The sequence below is a fragment of the Puma concolor genome, chromosome F2 (genome assembly GCF_028749965.1).
Source record: "Puma concolor isolate L17-30 chromosome F2, mPumCon1.1.hap2, whole genome shotgun sequence".
Lineage (NCBI taxonomy): Eukaryota > Metazoa > Chordata > Mammalia > Carnivora > Felidae > Puma > Puma concolor.
The window spans coordinates 36,551,426-36,572,803 of record NC_141684.1 but is presented as its reverse complement, the minus strand read 5'-3'; the positions used below and the strand labels follow the sequence as shown (position 1 = coordinate 36,572,803).

Sequence of the window (21,378 nt, the reverse complement as noted above, 5' to 3'; positions counted from 1 at the left end):
ATTAATATGCCACTTGTTACCAAGGCCTAGGTGAAACATCCATTTAAGCCAGTGTTCCTTAAAATTCTGCATTATACCACCTTTGAGAATTTGGTAAAAGCTAAGGAGTGTGCTCCCGGAAAGTTCATATACCTAAAAACTCAGCCCCATTGGTACAGTTTCTCAACCTTGGCACTACTGATGCTTTGGGCTAGATAATTCATTGTTATGAGGGGCTGCCCTGGGGATTGTAAGATGTGAGGCAACATCCCTGTCCTGTACCCTTTTGAAGTCAGTAGCACCCTATCTCCAGTTCTGACAAAAGAAAAATGTCTCCATACCTTTCCACATGTCTTCTGGGGGTCAAAAAACTCCCTTGGTTGAGAACTACTGCATAGAGGGTGTGGTATTATAGTAACTATATGTTGGTTAGGGCATTTGAAATCTGAAGGGAAAAAAGGAAAAAAGGAATGGATAAGATTCAGCATCTGAGAAGTGACAAACAGTAAAGGAAAGGCGGATGAATTAGCATTACTACCAGCTGGTGTCCTACTTATTCTATAGAAATGTAGAGGCAGCAAATGGGATATGAACGCCTTGGAAGGATTTTTATACACATTTCTGCTTTTAATTGTGAATGCTGCAGTATTTCTACTGACTGGTTTTCTTCTTCTACCTTTAGAAAATTACTCTAGGTTAATATGCAATAAGCATGTGCCTATTTTCAATCCAAAATCACAATCAGATTAAAATGCTTCTCTGGAGACTTGAAAAGACTGATTTATTTGTATTCATGTCTGATTTTCAGGGCTGAGAGAGCTGATGGTTAATCAATATATTATTTCTCAAATGAACGGATTATTCTGAATCACTTTTCCCAATTTATCTGTGATATGTAGGTTAATAGCTAAATATAGGAAAGTGCTTAGCTTAGAGAGGTTCGTTAGAGTATAAAAGAGGCAAGGTCCTGGCCCCATAGGTCCTTCCACTTAGTGATGCATAATAATAGCAATAATGACAACAATAACTCAAAACAAAAATGTTCCCTTTTCTATATCTTATTCTTCTAATCGACTTCTTATTGTGATTTCTCAGGGCAGGAACCTCTGTTTTCCCAAAGGAATCTCATTCATTGCTGTGGCTTTAAAATAATGAACTTCTGGGGTGCCTGAGTGGCTCAGTCGGTTGAGCATCGGACTTCAGCTCAGGTCATGATCTCATGGTTTGTGACTTTGAGCCCTGTGTCAGGTTTTGTGCTGACAGCTCAGAGCCTGGCGCCTGCTTTGGATTCTGTGTCTCCTCTCTCTGCCCCTCCCCTGCTTGTGCTCTGTCTCTTTCTCTCTCAAAAATAAATAAACATGAAAAAAAATTTTTTTAATAATAAAATAATGAACTTCAGATGACCCTACATCTATCTTCTAGTTCAATTCTCTTCTGATTTCTAAATTGATATATCCAAATGCCTATTTTCCATTTCCACTTTAATGTTTTATAGACATTTCACATTTAATACCGTATGGTATTGAATCAAAGAAGCTATTGATGGTAAATCACATTTATCTCCACCAAGATAAAAAAAAAAAATTACTGCCACTTGTACTATGGCATAATGCTAAGATACCCTTGATTGTACAGTATCTCAATTTCAGAGATGTTAGAATTGGTTTTTAAAATACTGCAATTTATTAGAATAGCATCAAAAAGAATAAAATACTTAGGAATAACTTTACAAAGAAGTGCAAAACTTATATTCTAAATGCTACAAAACATTGTTGAAAGAACTTAAAGAAAACCTAAATAAATGGAAAGGCATTCCATGTACATGGATCAAAAAATGTAATATTATAAAACTAGCAATATTCCCCAAATTTATCTGCAGATTCAGTGCTTCCCCTATCAAAATCTCAGCTGTCATTTTTGCATAAATCAACAAACTTATTTTGAGATTCACCTGGAAATTCCAAGGAACTCAGGGTAAAATAAGAAATAGATTTGGTCTTCAACCAAAGCTCCTAAACCCTCGGAATTTCCTGAGTGATAGGAGTGTCTTTTGTCATTGATAAGGAGCTCCTTTTGAGTTTACCTGAATTTATGCTAATTCGTGGCTTAGGGTGGGGCTCCTAGATGGTCTCCAGATAAGACTGGTGAACATATCAAACAAGGGAGTAGAGGATTAAAACTGTCTTTTTTTTTTAATGTTTATTTCTTTTTGAGGGAGGGGTGGGAGGGGCAGAGAGAGAGGGAGACACAGAATCTGAAGCAGGCTCCAGGCTTTGAGCTTAATCAACTGAGCCACCCAGGAGCCCCAAGGATTAAAACTTTCATCTACAATAGCCAGACTATTGAAAAGAGCCCAAGAGTCCATCAATAGATGAATGGATACAGAAGATGTGGTATATAGGGGCACCTGGGTGGCTCAGTGGGTTAAGCCTCAGACTTCAGCTCAGGTCTTGATCTTGTGGTTTGTGAGTTGGAGCCCAGTGTTGGGCTCTGTGCTAACAGCTCAGAGCCTGGAGCCTGCTTTGGATTCTATGTCTCCCTTTCTCTCCTCCTTCCCCTGCTCACACTCTCTTTCTCAAAAACAAACATTAAAAAAAGAAGATATTTTATATAAATATATATATATACACACAAACATATATATTCCATTATATATATTATATACGTATTCCATTATATATATTATATATGTATTCCATTATATATATTATATATATATTCCATTATATATATTCCATTACACATATATTATATACATATATATGTATATATTATATATAATATATGTGTAATGGAATATTACTCAGTCATCAAAAAGAATGAAATCTTGCCATTTGCAATGACGTGGATGGACCTAGAGTGTATTATGCTAAGTGAAATAAGTCAGAGAATGGCAAATGCCATTTGATTTTACTCATCTGTGGAATTTAGAAATTAAAACAGATGAACATATGGGAAGAAAAAAAAGGGAAAGGGAAGCAAACCATAAGAGACTCTTGACAATAGAGAACAAACTGAGGGTTGATGGAGGTAGGGAAGTGGGGGATGGGCTAAATGGGTGATGGGTATTAAGGAGGGCACATGTTACGACAAGCACTGGGGGCTATATGTAAGTAATGAATCACTAAATTCTCCTGAAACCAATGTTAACACTATATGTTAACTAGAATTTAAATAAAAATTTGGAAGAAAAAAAAAACCTTTCAGCCCTAACCACCAAGCTCTAGGAAGGCAAAGGGAGGGGGCTGGAGATGAAGCTCTATAAAAACTATTGAGCAAGATTAGATGAGCTTCCAGGTTGGCAAACTTATCCACATGCTGGGAAGGTGGCACACCCCAGTTCCATGGGGACAGAAGCCTCTGCACCTGGGACCCTTCTGAACTTTGCCCTATGTACCTCTTTATCAGGCTGCACATCTGTATCCTTTATAATGTCTTTTATAATAACAGTTTAAACATAAGTAAATGTTTCTCTGAGTTTTGTGAGCTGTTCTAGCAAATTAATCAAACCTAAGGAGGTGATCATGGGGACCTCTAATTTATAGCAGGTTAGTCACAAGCACAGGTAACAGCCTGAACTTGCTACTGACATCTGAAGGGCGGGGGTGGTGGCAGAGGGCACTGTCTTGTAGGACTGAGCTGTTAACCTGTGAGACCTGATGATATCCCCGGGTAGATAGTGTCAGAATTGAGTTAAACTGTAGGACACCCAGCTGATCTTGCAAAATTGTTTGATGTTTGGAAAACCTATATGTCTGGTGTCAGAAGTGAAGTAGTGTTGTTCTGAAGTATTGGGAGTAGAGGAGACACGGGGAGGGGAGGAGTCTGCTCTCTATTTACATCAGAATAGCCAAAACAACGTTGAAAGGAGGACCCAAGTTGGACGACTTACCCTTCCCAATTTCAAAACTTGGCTGTAAAGCTACAGTAGTTAAGACTATGGTACTTGGAGAAGAACAGACATTTGGGGGGCACCTGGGTGGCTCAGTCAGTTAAGCATCTGCCTTCGGCTCAGGTCATGATCTCGCTGTTCATGATTTCAAGCCCCACATCAGGCTCCCTACTGTCCACGCGGAGCCTGCTTCAGATCCTCTGTCCCCCTCTCTTTCTCCCCCTCTCCTGCTTGCACACACACTCTCTCACAAAAATAAATAAATAAAAACTTTAAAAAAACTTAAAAAAAAAACCCAGGCATTTGGTCAATCAGATAGACTTGAGAACCCAGAAATATTCACACTGATTTCAACACAGATGCCAAGAAAATTCAACAGGGAAAGAATAGTCCTATCAACAAATGGTGGGGGAACACTTGGACATCCACATGCAAAAGAATGAAATTGAAACCTTATCTTATGCCGTACACAAAAATTAATCAAAATGGATCACAGACCTAGGTGTAAATGCTAAAGTATAAAATTTTTAGGAAGAAAATATAGGAATAAATCTGCATGACTTTCAGTTAAGCAAAGCTTTCTTAGATATGACACCAAAAGCATTCATGACAAAAGAAGTAACCTATTTAAATAATGGGTAACAAATCTGAGTAGATATTTCTTCAAAGAAGATATACAAATGGCCAATGTATACAAGAAAAGGTGCTCACTGTTATTAGCCATCATGGAAATACAAATCAAAATACTGAGATAGTATTTCACACCTACTAAAATGGTGGATGTAATAAAAAAAGACCGGAATTACGTGTTGGAATGGATGTGGAAAAAATGGGACCCCCATACTTGCAATGTAAAATGGTGCAGCCTCTTTGGAAAATATTCTGGCAGTTCCCCAAAAGGTTAAATATAGGGCTGCCATACGATTCAGGAATTCCTATTCTAGATCTATATCTGAGAGAAAGGAAAACATACATCTACTCAATAGCTTGTACATGAATGCTCAAAATAGCATTTTGGCTATTTATAATAGGCAAAAAGTAGAAACAACCCAAATTTTCATCAACTGATGAGTTGATACATTAAAGTGGTATATATATATATATATATATATATATATATATATATACACACACACCATATATATACACACACCATATATATATACACACACACCATATATACACATTTTATATATATAATAATTATATATATTTTTATATTATATAATTTATATCATATAATAATAATTATATATATAATATGGAATATATATAATATTCCATTTAAGGAATATATATATATAAAAAAAAAAAATCCCTAAATGGAATATTATACACCCATAAAAATGCATGAAGCACATGGCCAAATATTGAAAACATTATGCTAAGTGAAAGAAACCAGTCACAGAAGATCATATATTGTGTGATTTAATTTATATGAAATGTCAAAAATAGGCAAGTCTTTAAAGATGAAGTAGATTAGTGGTTGCCTAGGGCTGGGAGAATTGGAAGGAGATGGGAAGTATATGGTAATGGGTACAGACTTTCTTTTGGGACGATGAAAATGTTTTAAAATTGACTGTGGTGATGATTGCACCACTCTGAATATACTGCAAACTACTGAATTGTGTACTTTAAATGAGTGATTTGTATCTTATGTGAATAATATCCCAATCAAACTGTTATATTAAAAAAAATTTTTTAATGCTTATTTATTTTTCAGAGACAGAGACAGAGACAGAGTGTGAGTCGGGGAGAGACAGAGAGAGGGAGACACAGAATCCAAAGCAGGCTCCAGGCTTCAAGTTGTCAGCACAGAACCCCACGTGGGGCTTGAATTCACAAACCGCGAGATCATGACCTGAGCCGAAGTCGGATGCTTAACTGACCGAGCCACCCCCCTACCATGGGGCCTTGCTATATGCCCTCCCCTCTCTTGTATGCCCTGCCCTCCCTTCCAGTATGTCTACTTTATATTCCTTCTTCAAATTCCAGCTAAAATATCACATTCTCAGAAAAGCCTTCCTTCCTTGAGCCCCCATCTAAATGAGGATTCCTCTGTGTGGAGAAGAAGGAACTCTCATACACTGTTGGTGGGAATGTAAACTGGACAGCCATTGTGGAAAACAGTGTGGAGGTTCCTCAAAAAATTAAAAATAGAGATACCATATGATCGAATAATTCCACTATTCGGTACTTACCCAAAGAAAACAAAAACACTAATTCAAAAAGACATATGCATTCCTATGTTTATTGCAGCATTATTTACAATAGCTAAGATGTGGAAGCAACCTAAGTGTCCACTGATAGATGAGTGGATAAGGGAGATGTGGTACACACACACGCACACGCAAGTGCGCACGCACATTGGAATATCACACAGTCGTGAAAATGGATGTGATCGTGCCTTTTGAGACAACATGGATGGACCCAGATGCTACGTGAAATAAGTCAGAGTGAGAGAGACAGATACCACATGATTTCACTCATATGTGGAATCTAAAACAAAAATAAATAATCGAAAAGCAAAATCAGACCTATACATACAGAGAACAAGCTGATGGTTGCCAGAGGGAAATGGTGAGATGAGCAAAATGGGCGAAGGAAAGAGGGAGATACAGACTTCCAGTTATGGAGTAAATACGTCATAAGAATAAGACGCACAGCAGAGGGAATATAGTCAATAATATTGTAACAGCAATATACGGTGACTACACATGTGGTGAATATAGCATAATGTGTAAACCTGTCAAATCACTATGTTGCACATCTGAAACTAATATAACATTGTCAATTATACTCAAATAAGAAAATTTAAAAAAAAGAGAGAAACACAAATACAAAAGGCAATTCTAAGAAAGGGAAGCATTTTATACTGTCGACTATGCTCATGAAAGTAAAAATATTGAATAGCAAAGAATAGAAAAGCTAGGGGCGCCTGGGTGGCTTGGTCGGTTAAGCGTCCGACTTCGGCTCAGGTCATGATCTCACGGCCCGTGAGTTCGAGCCCCGCGTCGGGCTCTGTGCTGACCGCTCAGAGCCTGCAGCCTGTTTCAGATTCTGTGTCTCCCTCTGTCTCTGCCCCTCCCCTGTTCATGCTCTGTCTCTCTCTGTCTCAAAAATAAATAAACGTAAAAAAAAAAAAAAATTAAAAAAAAAAGAATAGAAAACCTATAATGGAGTGGGGTGTGGAACAGTATTTGAGTGGATGGCGTCAAGGTTATTGATTCCTTTAAGGGTGGCTAATGAATGCAGGAAAACCTTCAGGTACTTACTTTTACAAAGAGCTCCGTTGGGGCACCTGAGTGGCTCAGTCGGTTAAAGCGTCCCACTCCAGCTCCAGCCACGATCTCATGGTTCATGAGTCCAAGCCCCACACTCAGATCACGGAGCCCACTTGGGATTCTCGCTCTCTCCTCTCTCTGCCCCTCTCTTCCTCATGCTTTCTCTCTTGGTCCCTCAAAATAAATAAACAAACTTAAAAAAAATAATAAAAAGAGCTTTGCTGAGGTGTAACTGACACACAATAAACTGAATATACTTAAAGTGTTAACAGATAAACAAACAAGGATTCGTCTGGTTTAGTACTCTTGTAGCACTCTGTACTTTTCATTCTTAGTAATTTATTATAAATATAGACATCATATTCACATATACATAAACACGTATGTATATACATATACAACCATATATAATTATATATATAAGTTCGTGGAATATATGTAAATTTTTCCTTTCCATTTGACTCCTAAAACAATAATATGTAACATTTCTGTATTGCCTACTCTCTACCAGGTACTATTACACATACTTGATAGTACTTCACACATTTTCATTCATGTAATTGTGTCAACAATTCTTAGGTAACTGAGGTATAAAATGGTTAAGTAAGTTACCCAAGATTACATGACTAGAAAGTGGAAAAGATTTTTTTTTAAGTTTATTTATTTATTTTTGAGAGAGATCGCGTGAGAGAGTGGGAGTGGAGGTAGGGCAGAGAGAGAGAGAGAGAGGGAGAGAGAGAATCCCACCAGCGCAGAGCCCAATGCAGGCCCGATGTGGGACCCAAACCCACCAACGAAGAGATTGTGATCCCAGTGGAAGTCAGACACTTACCCAACTGAGCCACCCAGGCACGCCGAAGGTGGAAAATATTTGACCCCGGCAGTCTGGTTCCAGATCCTGGGCTGACTGTTCTACATTGCAACGGAAGGCCCATAGCTCCCTGGTTACCCCTGTGTAACCAGCATTGAGCACAGTGCTTGGCAGGGTGTAAGCATCAATAAACACTTGTCGAATGAAGATACACCTGAATGATCCCTCCATACTAGGTTGGAAGTCCTCCTCTAAGTATCACAGAGCATGCTGTAATAGCATTTACACAGCGATAATAATGTAGATATGGATCTAACCACAATTATAACTACAAATATAACTTAATTGGGAGGATGCAGGGATGCGAAGTCGAGGCAGGATGGGGCCAAGGAGGTGGGAAGAACACTGAAAGCGAGCTAAATTCTTACTTGCCACAGCGGGACGTCCTTGGATGATGCGTAACACTGAGAAAAACTTGCAGGAAATGGTAGTATACGAATATTTTGCAGAAGTGTAGAGGTAAATACCAAAAGAATTGACGGACAGGATTGTACACAGCTGTGGCTGAAAAGAGAGAAAACGGCAGGCAGGAAACTGAAACTGTTTTTCCTAACTAGCCTGGTAGGACTAGTAGGGTGTTTTAACTGTGTGCATGCGTTACTGTGACAAAACAAAAACTAACTGAACAAAATAGTCTGCGTTTCTAATCATTCTCTAACCGTATCTGTTTCCAGGCAGTATGGATGTCTTCATAGTGCTCGGTGCTTCAGAAAGACGGATGAACAATTCCGGGTATTATAATGAGTCCAGGTTTTATTAGCACCTTGGCATCTCCCTGCAGTTAGTCTCTGCTTCTCATTCCAGGTAAGGACATGCCTTGGCTTCCCCTGTTCCATTTTTCTAGTTCTCGGCATACTGTCTTTATCTTTAGACTCAGGCAGCTGAGTCAGCTAGGGGGAAAAGTATCCAAAACGTAATGTGCCTGTCCTTGCTGGCTTTACATTATTACTCTTAAACAGGTGGAAACACTGAGACAAAACAGAAAAGTCCAGAATGGAGTGTTTCATTCTTCCCCAGACAGCAATTCATACAGATGTCTACTGGGTGAGGGCCTTTGCCTTGATCTTAACCAGAGAGCTGTCTTGGTCTAGCTGATGGCTTTGATTTTGTCCAAAGTCCACTGATTGCATTGGTGGCGGCAGGCTGATTCCATACGGAGAAATCTGTCCTGAAAATGACTCCTGTAGTTTCCCCTGACTTCTGCTGATCTGCAGAGACATTTTTCTAACGTCTCCACTTTGAACCCTTACTTTGGAGGAGAGAAGACAAGAAAAAAGCATTTAGTTGCACTCTGAAATGTAACTACTTTTTGGCTGAGTATGGTTATTAATGTTTCTAATTACATGCTTAATTATATTCTGTGTTTGATTTTAATAGTAGTTAAGCCATTGAGACTCCGGAGAATGTTTAATGGTTGATTCCCCAGATATAAAACGAAAGAGGGGGTTTGAGTGACTTCCCAGACCCCTCTAGTCCTTGAACGTCTATGACTTGATGACTCAACATGAACTTCATGGTCTTTTAAAAGAACTCTATTTATGAAAGGCAGAATTAAAACCACTCCAAACTCCATCCAGCTGCATTTTTTTTTTTTTTTTTTTAAGGTATGCTTCACACCCAGTGCAGAGCCCAATGCAGGGCTTGAACTCATAACCCTGAGATCAAGACCTGGATGCTTAACCAACTGAGCCACACAGGTGCCCCACCCAGGTACAGATTTGAAACCAAGGGTGCTCACTATTTACATAGAAGATGACAATGTAGTTTCTGCATACTATAGGAGAACTCTAAGTGTTTGAGGGATGGGTAGAAAATAGTATGAAGAAGGAAACACTTGTTTGAAACTAATGTCACTGTGTTCATCATGTTTTTTGTTTCCCGTGTCTTATGGCGTTTTAATATTTGGGAGGCCTTCCAGCCCCAGGGAGAGACTGCCCCTCCCGGTGCTAGCTACTTCCTGAGGATAATGGCAACCTGCCTAGAACTATGCCTTCTGTATGCATGTATAGTCTCGTGTGTATCCCCTCAACACTCTCCCTGACTCTCCGACAGCACACCAGTGTTAACCCCGACCTAAGTCATCCCAGGGCCAGGTACCAGTCAATCAGAGATCATCCCTATAGCCCCCAAACTGGCCTGAATTATTCAAACTGGCTAATTCTAAAATGTTTGCTCTGCCCAGCCTTGACTTTCCCACACAAACCCCAATAAAGGCGCTGGCCTAGGCTTTCCCCTGGCTTCTGCTTCTGTGGCCTAACTACAACCTGGTACCCCCCCTGTGACCCTGCGTGGTGTGGTGGGCCCCCTTCTCTGTGGTAATGTAAGTAATAAACTCTTTTTTCAATGGCATTGACCTCGCCATTTCGTCATTCCCTTACTTCCATAAATTAAAATCTCATGGGTACAAATGAGACAATGATCTACACTCAGTGTTTGTTGAGTGTGGAAACTGGGAGAATTCCCTGGCCTCCATGTTCTTTGTAGGTATGGTTGGCTCACCTGCTTAGGACACCTTACAAATGATAATCCAGACTTCTAACTCAGTCCCCACGCAGGCCATGTAGCTTTATAGCATTTCATGATCACGCATCCAACCCCGAGACTGGGTCAAATTCCCAAAATAAATGTTTTATCTTAAAGTATAATGTGACAGGCATGTGGGGATAGAGGTGGAGAATGACAGATAATCACTTCAGCTTGTTATTTTGGAACCATTAGTCATAGGGCATGCCCTACTGAAGCTAGGTCCCTAGTATTGTCTTCCCATATAAAACTGAATTCATAAAGAAGACATCCAGATGGCCAACTGACACATGAAAAAATGCTCAACATCGCTCTCATCATCAGGGAAATACAAATCAAAAGCACAATGAGATACCACTTTACACCTGTCGGAATGGCTAACATTAACAGCTCAGGCAACAACAGACGTTGGCGAGGATGCAGAGAAAGAGGGTCTCTTTTGCACTGCTGGTGGGAATGCAAACTGGTGCAGTCACTCTGGAAAACAGTATGGAGGTTCCTCAAAAAATTAAAAATAGAACTACCCTATGACCCAGAAACTGCACTGCTCGGTATTTATCCAAGGGATACAGGTGTGCTCTTTCGAAGGGACACATGTACCCCCATGTTTATAGCAGCACTATCAACAATAGCCAAAGTATGGAAAGAGCCCAAATGTCCATCGATGGATGAATGGATAAAGGTGTGGTATATATATACAGTGGAGTATTACTCGGCAATCAAAAAGAATGAAATCTTGCCATCTGCTACAACGTGGAGGGAATTAGAGGGTATTGTGCTAAGCGAAATTAGTCAGAGAAAGACACATATCATATGACTTCCCTCATATATGGAATTTAAGATACAAAACAGATGATCATAAGGGAAGGGAAGCAAAAATAATGTAAAAACAGGGAGAGGGACAAAACATAAGAGACTCTTAAATACAGAGAACAAACTGAGGGTTGCTGGAGGGGTTGTGGGTGGGGGGATGGGCTAAATGGGTCAGAGGCATTAAGGAAGACACTTGTTGGGATGAGCACTGGGTGTTGTATGTAGGGGATGAATCACTGGAATGTACTCCTGAAATCATTATTGCATTGTATGCTAACTAACTTGCATGGAAACTAAACACTAAAAAATAAATAAAAAACTGAATTCACGATTATGTCAAGCCTCTTATCGATGATAATAGCTATAATTTGGCCACTTACTGTGTGTCTCTAATCCTCACATCAGACCTTCACAGTTAGGTCTGATTATCCCCAATTTTTTGACGAAAAAACTGAGGCTCCAAGAGGTTACTTTTGTCACTGTCACACAGCTACAGGGTGGGGAGCTAGTAAGTAAAAGAGCCAGAACTGGGAATGGAAAGCTGATTCTAAACCCTGCCTTCTTTCCCCCACACCACACTGCCTCAGGAATGCATTCCAGCGTGGAGAATTTCTGTGCCTGTGAACTGCTGATGCCCTGCATCAGACTTAAATAGTGGTTAACATGGGTGGCAAGCTTCTCTCTGTTGCCACGACTATGCCCTGCTGCTCTTTTGGGTGCCACAGGGATATCTCTTATCATGTCTGGCTCTTGTTTCTTAATCTGAAAAAACAAGGGATTTGGAGTAGACAGCTGTCTTTTATGATAACTTGGATTCTTTTTTTTTTTTTTTAACGTTTATTTATTTTTGAGACAGAGAGAATGAACGGGGGAGGGTCAGAGAGAGGGAGACACAGAATCCGAAACAGGCTCCAGGCTCTGAGCTGTCAGCACAGAGCCCGACGCGGGGCTCGAACCCACAAACTGCGAGATCATGACCTGAGCCGAAGTCGGACGCTTAACCGACTGAGCCACCCAGGCGCCCCACAACTTGGATTCTTAAAATATGCTGGTAACTTTGCTACATCTGATGTATGAGAAATTTATATTTCATAGCCTTCTTATTTCCAAAGTAGGTTTGGAGTACCCAAATACCCAAGTGTTCACTTTATTTAGCTGACATTTTAACTTTTTTTTTTTCTTTCTTATAATTTCAGAAAGTCAACAAAGAACATGAATTGGTTAACCTTAAAGAGAGCTATCTTTAGTGGCCTGGAATTTAAAGGACAAATAAGAGAAGGATGTCTTTAATAAACAAGTGATGTGTCATTTGGGACAAATGCAGCGTGACATGTGGGTTCCTCCAACACAGTCATCAGGATACTTCAGCATACCTGGCATAGTTCACATTTGCAAGGTGTATGTGTGTGTATGCGTCAACCTTAGTGTTTAATTTCACTACTCGTCCGTCTCAGCAGGGCTTGTGCTTCCGGCGGTCTTTCTGCCCGTGAGGACAGGTATATACACAGATTCTTCTTGTGCCTGATCTATATTTTGACATGTGGCTTACACAGGTCAGACGTTTGGCTCGCCAGAATCTGTGACCAGGATAGCATATTATTATCTGGCCCACCAGGGGATTGGACCCAAAGCGTAGCCAACTATTCTCACCAATCAGTTCAGGAAATGTGACATTTTCACATCAGCTGGGCCATTCATGCTACTTCTTTGTGTCTCCGTTTCTACATTTTTTTCCCCCAGAGATAATAACACCTCCGTGACACTTAATGGAAGCCAATATTTTGCCCGATAGAATATGTTGACTGCAGGCTGTTAACTGGCTTATAAGATAATCCAATTAACTGGAGAGAAAGACAGTATACAATGTTAAAAACAGTTGCATTGATTAAAACCTAATTACAACTAAGTTGAAAACTGGCTTTTTTTTAAAAGAACTTTTTCAGTTTGGAGGAAATTCAATAGGGGGAAAAGAAAAGGAAAGAAATTGAAAGAAATAGGAAGAGAATTTTTCCTGTTTTTGAGTCAAAACTTTTTGAGGAAACATATCTATTCCAACCCCTGTTTTTCTTACTCATCAATAAAATGCAGCATCCCATAAAATTTGCTATAATATGATGCTCCAGAGTTCTTTAATTATCAGATAAAGTCTCTTTTCCTGTTACATTATTATTGTAATTACAGTGTACTTTTCAGCTGGCCCAGCATTTTTTTTTCATAATATAAATGCTTAGTCTGATTTGTGATCAAAAAAGCGGCAGAGTTAAAAATTCAGGTCATAAACATGTATTGAGATGGGAATGAAAGTAGCAGTTCCAAAATATTGGAAATGCGGCTGAATAAGCATTTACGGCAGGGCGTGATCCTGAATAATGCCAATATATCTGGTTGCTGCCTCGTTGGGAAATGGATGAGTCGACTCGCTAGACAAGTCCAACCGAGACTAACATGAGGTTCTGAAACTATGGGACAGCTCTCACCTTCTGCTCCCATAGGATGATGTTTGTCAGCTTAGAAAAAATTGCCAAGCACTGTGTTTTTCAATAAGACAAAACGGGCCATAGGGTTTTAATGTCAGAGCAGGGCTTTGGTATGATCAGTGGAGTTCGTTTCTGAGAGCAGCTGACTGATGTTCTGCATTTTCCAGCTGAATACTTCACATGCCATGTCACTGACTCCCTCACACCAAAACCTCAAGTGTCCCTGTGCCATGATGCACCTGCAGTACTAATGGACAGTCATTTTCCACCCTCTAAACATATGATCAATCTATTTGCTAAAAGGAATTCTGGCTCCACAAATGTGAGTTTTATTTTCTTATTCATCTTCTTCCTCCTTCCAAACAAAAAATAAGCTAGACAACTGTTGAAAATTTCTTACATCATTCCTGCTTCATTGCCATCCCAAAGTATGTGTCAGAGAGGGGAAATGTAGAGGGACTGTCTTAATTCAGTGTGCAGACTAATTGGGAATCCCGCTGGAAATTTATGGAAAACAAATCAAGGACTGCTCAAATGAAATAATCATGAGATTGATCCTATATATAAAACATGTTGATTTCTATGAATAACTCAAAATATCTAATCTGCTTACTTATTGGCCTCTTTGTAATTATAGGGATTATTTTTTCTTTTTCTCTTTACATCATTTACTTCTGTTACTTTGAATTTGCCTTCACAGCAGGTAAAGCATTTCCTTAATGCTTTTTCCATAAAAAGAGTAGTATTTAAGGATCTGTTAGGAAGGAATTTAGAAATAGAAGAGTCCTAAAGTTTGCAGGAAACCATCAAAGACATCCAAATAGCCAAAGCAATCATGAGAAAGAAGAACAAAGCTGAAGGCATCATGCTCCCTGATTTCAAACTATATTAAAAAGCTATAGTAATTAAAGCAGTGTGATACGGGCATAAAAACAGACACATAGATCAATGGAAAGGACTAGAGAGCCCAGAAATAAATCCATGCATTTAGTCAATTAATTTATGACAAAGCAGTCAAGAATGTACAATGGGGGAATGACAGTCTCTTCAATAAATGGTATTGGGAAAACTGGACAGCCATGTGCAAAAGAATGAAAATTCACCACCACCTTATGCCATATACAAAAGTTAGCTCAAAATGGATTAAAGATCTGAATGTAAGCTCTGCAACCATACACTATGGAAAACAGCATGGAGTTTCCTCAAAAAATTAAAAATAGAACTAACATATGATCCATCAATTCCACTTTTGGGTATTTACCTGAAGAAAACAAAAACACTGATTGGAAAAGATATGTGCATCCCCATGTTCATTGCAGCAGTATTTACAAAAGCCAAGATATGGAAACAACCTAAATGTCCATCAGTGGATGGAAGAATGGATAAAGCTGTAGTATATATATACAATGGACTATTACCCCGCTATAATAAAGAATAAGATCTTGCCATTTGTGACAATATGGATGAATCTTGAGGGAATTACACTAAGTGAAATAAATTAGACAGAGAAAGGCAAATAATATATGATCTTTCTTATATGCGGAATCTAATATATATATATAACATATATATTATAAATATATATATAATATATATATCTCAAGCTCACAGCTATGGAAAACAGATTGGTGGTTGCACAAGAGGGGGTGGGAGAAGGTTGGGGGTGGGAGCAATGGATGAACTGTTTTGTGAGGTTTTTTGGCTTAAATAAATTGAGTTTTAAAAAAATCTGTTACTAGTGGTGAAGCATGGAGAAGCTCCATAGCTGCTGGGCACTGGTGGGAGTGGGGAGGCTGTGGCCACGGTGAGCCCAGTGGGGGTGGGAGATGGTGCACTTGGTGCATCCTGTGAACTGTGAGAGGGGAGAACTGCAAAGTCTCTCTCCCAGAAGAAGGAAATTGTGCAAAGGCAAATCAGAATAAGCACCATTTTTTTTTTCTAGTAGCAAATATCCTCAGGCAAAGATTGGCGTTCAGATTTAAATCGGATTTAAATCACCCATTTAGTTCTATGTCTCGCAGAGTGAATTTCATGTTAAAGGTCTGCAGGTCTTTTCTATTAACAGAAGTAATCAGCTATTTGCCATTATTCATTTAAATTAGAAATGTGCATGTTTTCTGTTGAGTCCTTTCCTCTGCCACCTGGTGGATTTTGCTTAAAACTGCAGTAATAATGTCCTGAGTTGAACATGTCATATAATTCAGCCATAAAGAGGGAATGAGATTCTGACACATGGATAAGCCTTGGAAACATGATGCTAAGTGAAATAAGTCAGACACAAAAAGACTAACACTGTATGGTTCCACTTATGTGAGATATCAAGAATAGAAAAATTGGGGGTGCATAGGTGACTCAGTCAGCTGAGCGTCTGACTCTTGATTTTGGCTCACAGTTGTGAGATCGAGCCCCACATTGGGTTCCCTGCTGAGCATGGAGCCTGCTTAAGATTCTCTCTCTGTCTCTGTCTGTCTCTCTCCCTCTGCCCCTGCCCCCTGCTCATGATCTCCCTCCCTCATGGTGGGGGGGGGGGGGGGGAGACAAATTCACAGAGACAGAAAGTAGAATACAAGTTTCCAGGGCTGGGAGAGAGGGGAATACGAAATTATTGCTTAATGGTTATAGAATTTCTGTTTAGGGTGATGCAAGAGTTTTGGAAATGGATTATGGTGATGGTCACACAACATTATGAGTGTACTTACATGCCACTGAATCATACACTTAAAAATGGTTAAAATGGTAAACATCATGTTGTATTTTACTGTAATAAAACAAATTTTAAAACACGTTAAATATCATTCTTTTATGATTAAGATAATTAGAGTCATTACTCTTAATGGGCTGTCAGTAATTGTCATGCGGTTTTCCCATGAGGCATCCCAGAACCCATGCCACATAGTTGATCATTATAAAGAAGATCATATTTTATTAAAGGAATAAAGTTATAATCGAGAGTTACATTTGGGAGTACATGAGCAAGGAAGCAGGAATGTGTAAGTTTCAGAGATGACCAGAAATATGCCATAAAAGCCAAGACGTTGTAACAGTTGTCACGGCTTAAGACTATTGTGTATGTTTACACACGAGATAGAGAGGGCATTAGGGGAAGGCAGCACCTGACTCCGGACACCCACCAGGGCAAGGGTGACCCTGTGCAAGGGGTCTGGTAATGTCAAATATGGTTCAGAAAAATGGCGTGCCTCAGAAGACAGAACAGTGGGGCAGAGAATCTGGAAATCTGGAAAGGGAGCCATGACAGAGAGGTACGCCCGTGATATAAAATAGACATCTGGGTGGCCGATATACGAGAGCCAATCTCCCAGCCACTGGGAGGGACAAAAAGCAGGACTCTAGTTCCAGGGAGGAGTTAAGAATCTACTCAGTTTTATAGATCAAGAACTTGGAAATAAGGAAAGCTAGCCTAAGTTTTGATAATAATTATATCCTTCAATTTAACAATTTGTTTATAGGGAATTGATTCCATAGAAGTAATTATTTAGCACAAAGATGTAACTATTAATACAAACATTTTAATAGCAACAGCACTTAAAATAATGAAAATTACTATTAACTGAAAGGCACAATAATAAGGAAATCCATACAACAAAAAATGTAGTCATTAAAAATCCTATCATGGAAGAAATCCCAAAGGGTTGTAAATATGGTTTCGTTTCTGTAAATACTAGAGACTGTTCTTTGGTTAGACAGTACTTATGTAAGAACTCCACTGGAAAAAAATAAAAGGAGATTACACTGTCAACATTTTATATCAGAAGCCCTCTATGTTACTCAGAACTTTTCATCGCAGAGAGAGATCATGGGATAAGAGAGGTCTTTCTTTTGCTCATTTCATTCATGTTGTTAAAATGTTTTATTACCTTTGTATGTTTTACTGAAAGAATGCTTTTATAAAGTCTTGCATGGATGCAGAGACCAAAAAAAAAAAAAAAAACAAAAACTATATAAAAAACGTTTGCTTCTGTTGTTGCCGAGGGGCTCTGCTCAGTAATAAATACCAGCTTCATTCATGTGTTCACTGAACACCTACCTTGTGCCCAGTTAATAGTAGACAGAGCCCTTGTTTATAGGTTGCTTACACTCTAAGGCAGGGAGGCAGACGACCAATCAGGACACTACGCATGACTGTGGGCGGTGATTGATGCTATTTACAAAATAACAGGAGACAGCAAGACTGGAGTGGCCACTTCCGGGACAGTTCAGGAAAGGCCTGATGACCAGCTATGTATGTCCACCGGGTGGAAGTGTCCTGCACTTGACACTTCTATTGAATAATAAATCATGTCATTTCATACAACTCATATTTATCTGCTCTGCGTTCAAGTATGGCAGGAGGCAGGTGGTGTATTATTGAGAAGGAACTTACAAGAAATGTCATTCTTGACTCACTTCACAATTTATTGAGAAGCCAGAAAAAGTATTACCAGATCATTCATCCAGACGTTACAAAATGAGCTTCCACATTTTTCTGTCCGGAAAATGTCTAGGACACGACTCTAAGTGGATCCTGCCCCAAAGCTGCTAGACCAGGGTGCAAATGCCTAACTGTGGTGCCCAGCCAGCGTGCCCACTTAGCCCGTCCTCTGCCTCACCTGTCCTCCACCAGACTCTGCTGTGCCGGTGCTTCTGCTACTGCCTCCAGAGTTGATCAGACGCATTCATTCAGTGGGCATTTCCTGAGTGCCTAGTGCACACCCTGTGCACACAGAGCTTGTAGCCTAGTAGAAAAGGCAGACAATTAAACAAGCAATTACAACAAATTGTAATCATGAGATAATAAGCTGCTTCAGGGATTCTGAGCATAGAGCACAGGGAGAGTCATGAGAAAAGGGAAGCCAAGGACTTGCCAGTTCTCTTTACCCATCATTTTTCTTTTTATTTCAATTTTTTTTCAACGTTTTTTATTTATTTTTGGGACAGAGAGAGACAGAGCATGAACAGGGGAGGGGCAGAGAGAGAGGGAGACACAGAATCGGAAACAGGCTCCAGGCTCCAAGCCATCAGCCCAGAGCCCGACGCGGGGCTCGAACCCACGGACCGCGAGATCGTGACCTGGCTGAAGTCGGACGCTTAACCGACTGCGCCACCCAGGCGCCCCTACCCATCATTTTTCTAACAGAACATTTTCAAACCTACACTGAGGCAGAGAGAATAACAGAATGAAGTCCCATCTCCATCAGCCTGCTTCAGTGACTATCAATTCATGGTCAGTCTTGTTTTCTCTATGCCTCTTCCATTTGACCAACTCTCCTCCCCTACTCCTTGGATTATTTTGAAGCAAATCCCAGACATGGTTTTATTTGAAAATATTTGTGTATTTATTTTATCTTCAGCTCCCGGTACAATATCTGCTCATGGTAGGCACTCACTGGCTGAACTAATTTGTTTGCTAAACCAACAAACACTTGAGTGGACGGAAGAAAGGCACATATGAAGGACATTGTCTGCCATATTGGAGTTTGGACTCAGTTCTGTGGCTGCTGGGAAGTCAATGCAGGGTCTTGAATCAGAGAGTGACATAAAGTAGTCACTCTGTCTAAAGTGGAGAAAGAATTAGAGGTGGAGGCTGCATCCACAGAGGGATTTTTAGGAGGCTATTGTACAAACCCAGGCAACCAGATTACAGTTCTGTGTGGGAGAGGCTGAGTAGCTGGAAGAAGTGAAAGGGGGCTGGGGAGGAGGCTGGAAAAAAAAAAAAAAACCAAATTAACACCTAGAGATAGAAAGAGGAAGAGAAGGAACATAGCCGATAAGGCAGAACAACGAAAAAGAGCCAGAGAAAGAAGAGGGTAAGAGTATAAACGAGAGGATGCTGAGGAATGTGGAGGGAGAGGGGGGGCACAGGACCAGGGGCCTGGCCGGTTCTTACGTTGATCTCACGGTGCCATGCTGGGCAAATGCCCACTGAGAGGAGGTTGCCCATTTCCTGCCAGTCCTCTTTGCCTCTCTGGATTGAGTGCCAGCTATTCTCAAGCCGATACTTGGTCCAAGAAGGGAGGAGGAAGGGAGGGAGGGAACAAGGGAAGGGCAGTGCCAATAGTTCTCAGGGATTTGCGGGTATCCTAGAAGCATCTGGGCAATGTGAGAGGAGGTGAAATCTAGGCAGGAAAAGAGCTAGCAGGAACCAGACTGAGGGGGAAGAGCCTCCAGCCAACTGGGAAGAGGTTCAAGGCCAGGTCTTCTCTCAGAGGGAGCTGGAGGGGGAACAGAGCTCTGGGCAGATGACCAGTGTCCCTGGCACATCCAAGTGGTATTTAATAGAATGCAGGCAGCTCAAGGCTCCCATAAATACTGGCAGCAGGGGAGGGGGCGGCCACCCTGTCCTCAAGCACACACTGAGCCCCAGGTATGGAAGCCACTTGTTGTCCCTACCCCCCTCTGCCAGACTTTCAGGTTCAAGGCCTTGGCAAAATAGATCTTACAAGTGAACAAACAGCCTTTAGAATCCAAAGCTCGGCAGGAAGGGGATGAATATTTGAGATACTCCTATTTTCTAAACTGGCGAGATTTAATAAGGTTTCCTAGCCTCCATGAACATCCATTTGTCTTAGGGGTGCTGTGAAGGATTTCCCTCCATACAGCTGCCCTCTTACCACATTGCTTCCTCTGCGGTCTTAGGTGGGCAAGACCTTGGGTGGTGGCTGACAGTCATTGGTCAAGTCTGTTGCCGGGGCAGAGTGACTGGCTGTAGCTCCTCAGCAAGGATGAGTTGACTTTATTCTTCTCCTTTATTTTCCTTCCAGGCCAACCAGAGGCTGCCCCCTGCAAATGTGTTTACTTTACAGATTCCACCTTCCCTTGGGTGGAGGCTGACCTTTGACCGGGGTTAGCAGACCCATTTGGGCAATGACCCTGAGGTATGCTCCCTGACCTAGCTTTCACTGGCAGCAAAGGTGGAGTTTTGTTAGCTCTCTGCTACCTCTTTTGTCCAGAACTTGGGGACTTGCTCTTCCTGGATCCCTGGTGGGCCTGGAAAATGCTATGGGCAGCCAGGCTTCTGCAGGCAAGCCTTGGCCTCCAGCAGAGGAAGAAGATGTCCTGGCCTGCTCTGTCATTCCCTTGGGGCTCCTGGTGACATCCCTGACTGTCTTTTTGGCTTCTCTGTGATATATGTGGACAAGTTTCTCCCAAACTCTTCATGGAGATATTTGCATCAAAAGAGAAACTAACAGCTACGGTAAACAAAAGGGACCACAAGCAAGGGACTGGTGGATGTTATTCAGATTCCCTGTCCCAAACCACACATATTTTACAGAAAAGGGAACAGCCACCCTTAGTTTATCTTGCTCAAGAACACTGATTGCAATCTATTATGTACTTTGTTCCTGTAAGACGGATAACCTGTATCACTGCAGGTCCTGAACTGGGAAGTTCAGGCCCCATTTGACAGTTTTCCTACTTCTCTCCTTGTCCCTCCAGATGCCGCAGGATCAGATCGAACATGAACCTCTGCCCTTGGGTCTGAACGTCTGGACTTAAAACCGGTGCTTCTAATGGTACAACATAGTAATAGCTCAGCGTGTG

At 40.7% G+C, this 21,378-nt stretch overlaps 1 protein-coding gene and 1 long non-coding RNA gene across 4 annotated transcripts in view; one reads left to right on the top strand and one right to left on the bottom strand.

Annotated features, from left to right (window-relative positions):
• Positions 1–320: 320 nt before the first annotated feature.
• Positions 321–21,378, bottom strand: part of LOC147571941 (uncharacterized) — a 241,017-nt gene continuing 219,959 nt past the window's right edge. The window contains exons 8-11 of one of the 3 annotated variants that reach the window (XM_086695143.1): positions 18,447–18,572; positions 7,988–9,275; positions 7,147–7,348; positions 321–424 (exon numbers count right to left, since the gene is read on the bottom strand). The gene's annotated coding sequence lies outside the window, so the exon portion shown is untranslated. The remainder of the gene's footprint in view (positions 425–7,146; positions 7,349–7,987; positions 9,276–18,446; positions 18,573–21,378) is intronic. The other 2 variants (XM_086695144.1, XM_086695145.1) reach the window with 2 other exon arrangements.
• LOC147571942 (uncharacterized) lies at positions 8,054–15,287 on the top strand. The gene is made up of 4 exons (XR_015246605.1): positions 8,054–8,202; positions 8,701–8,830; positions 9,631–9,736; positions 12,559–15,287. It is a non-coding gene; the product is annotated as an uncharacterized LOC147571942 (long non-coding RNA).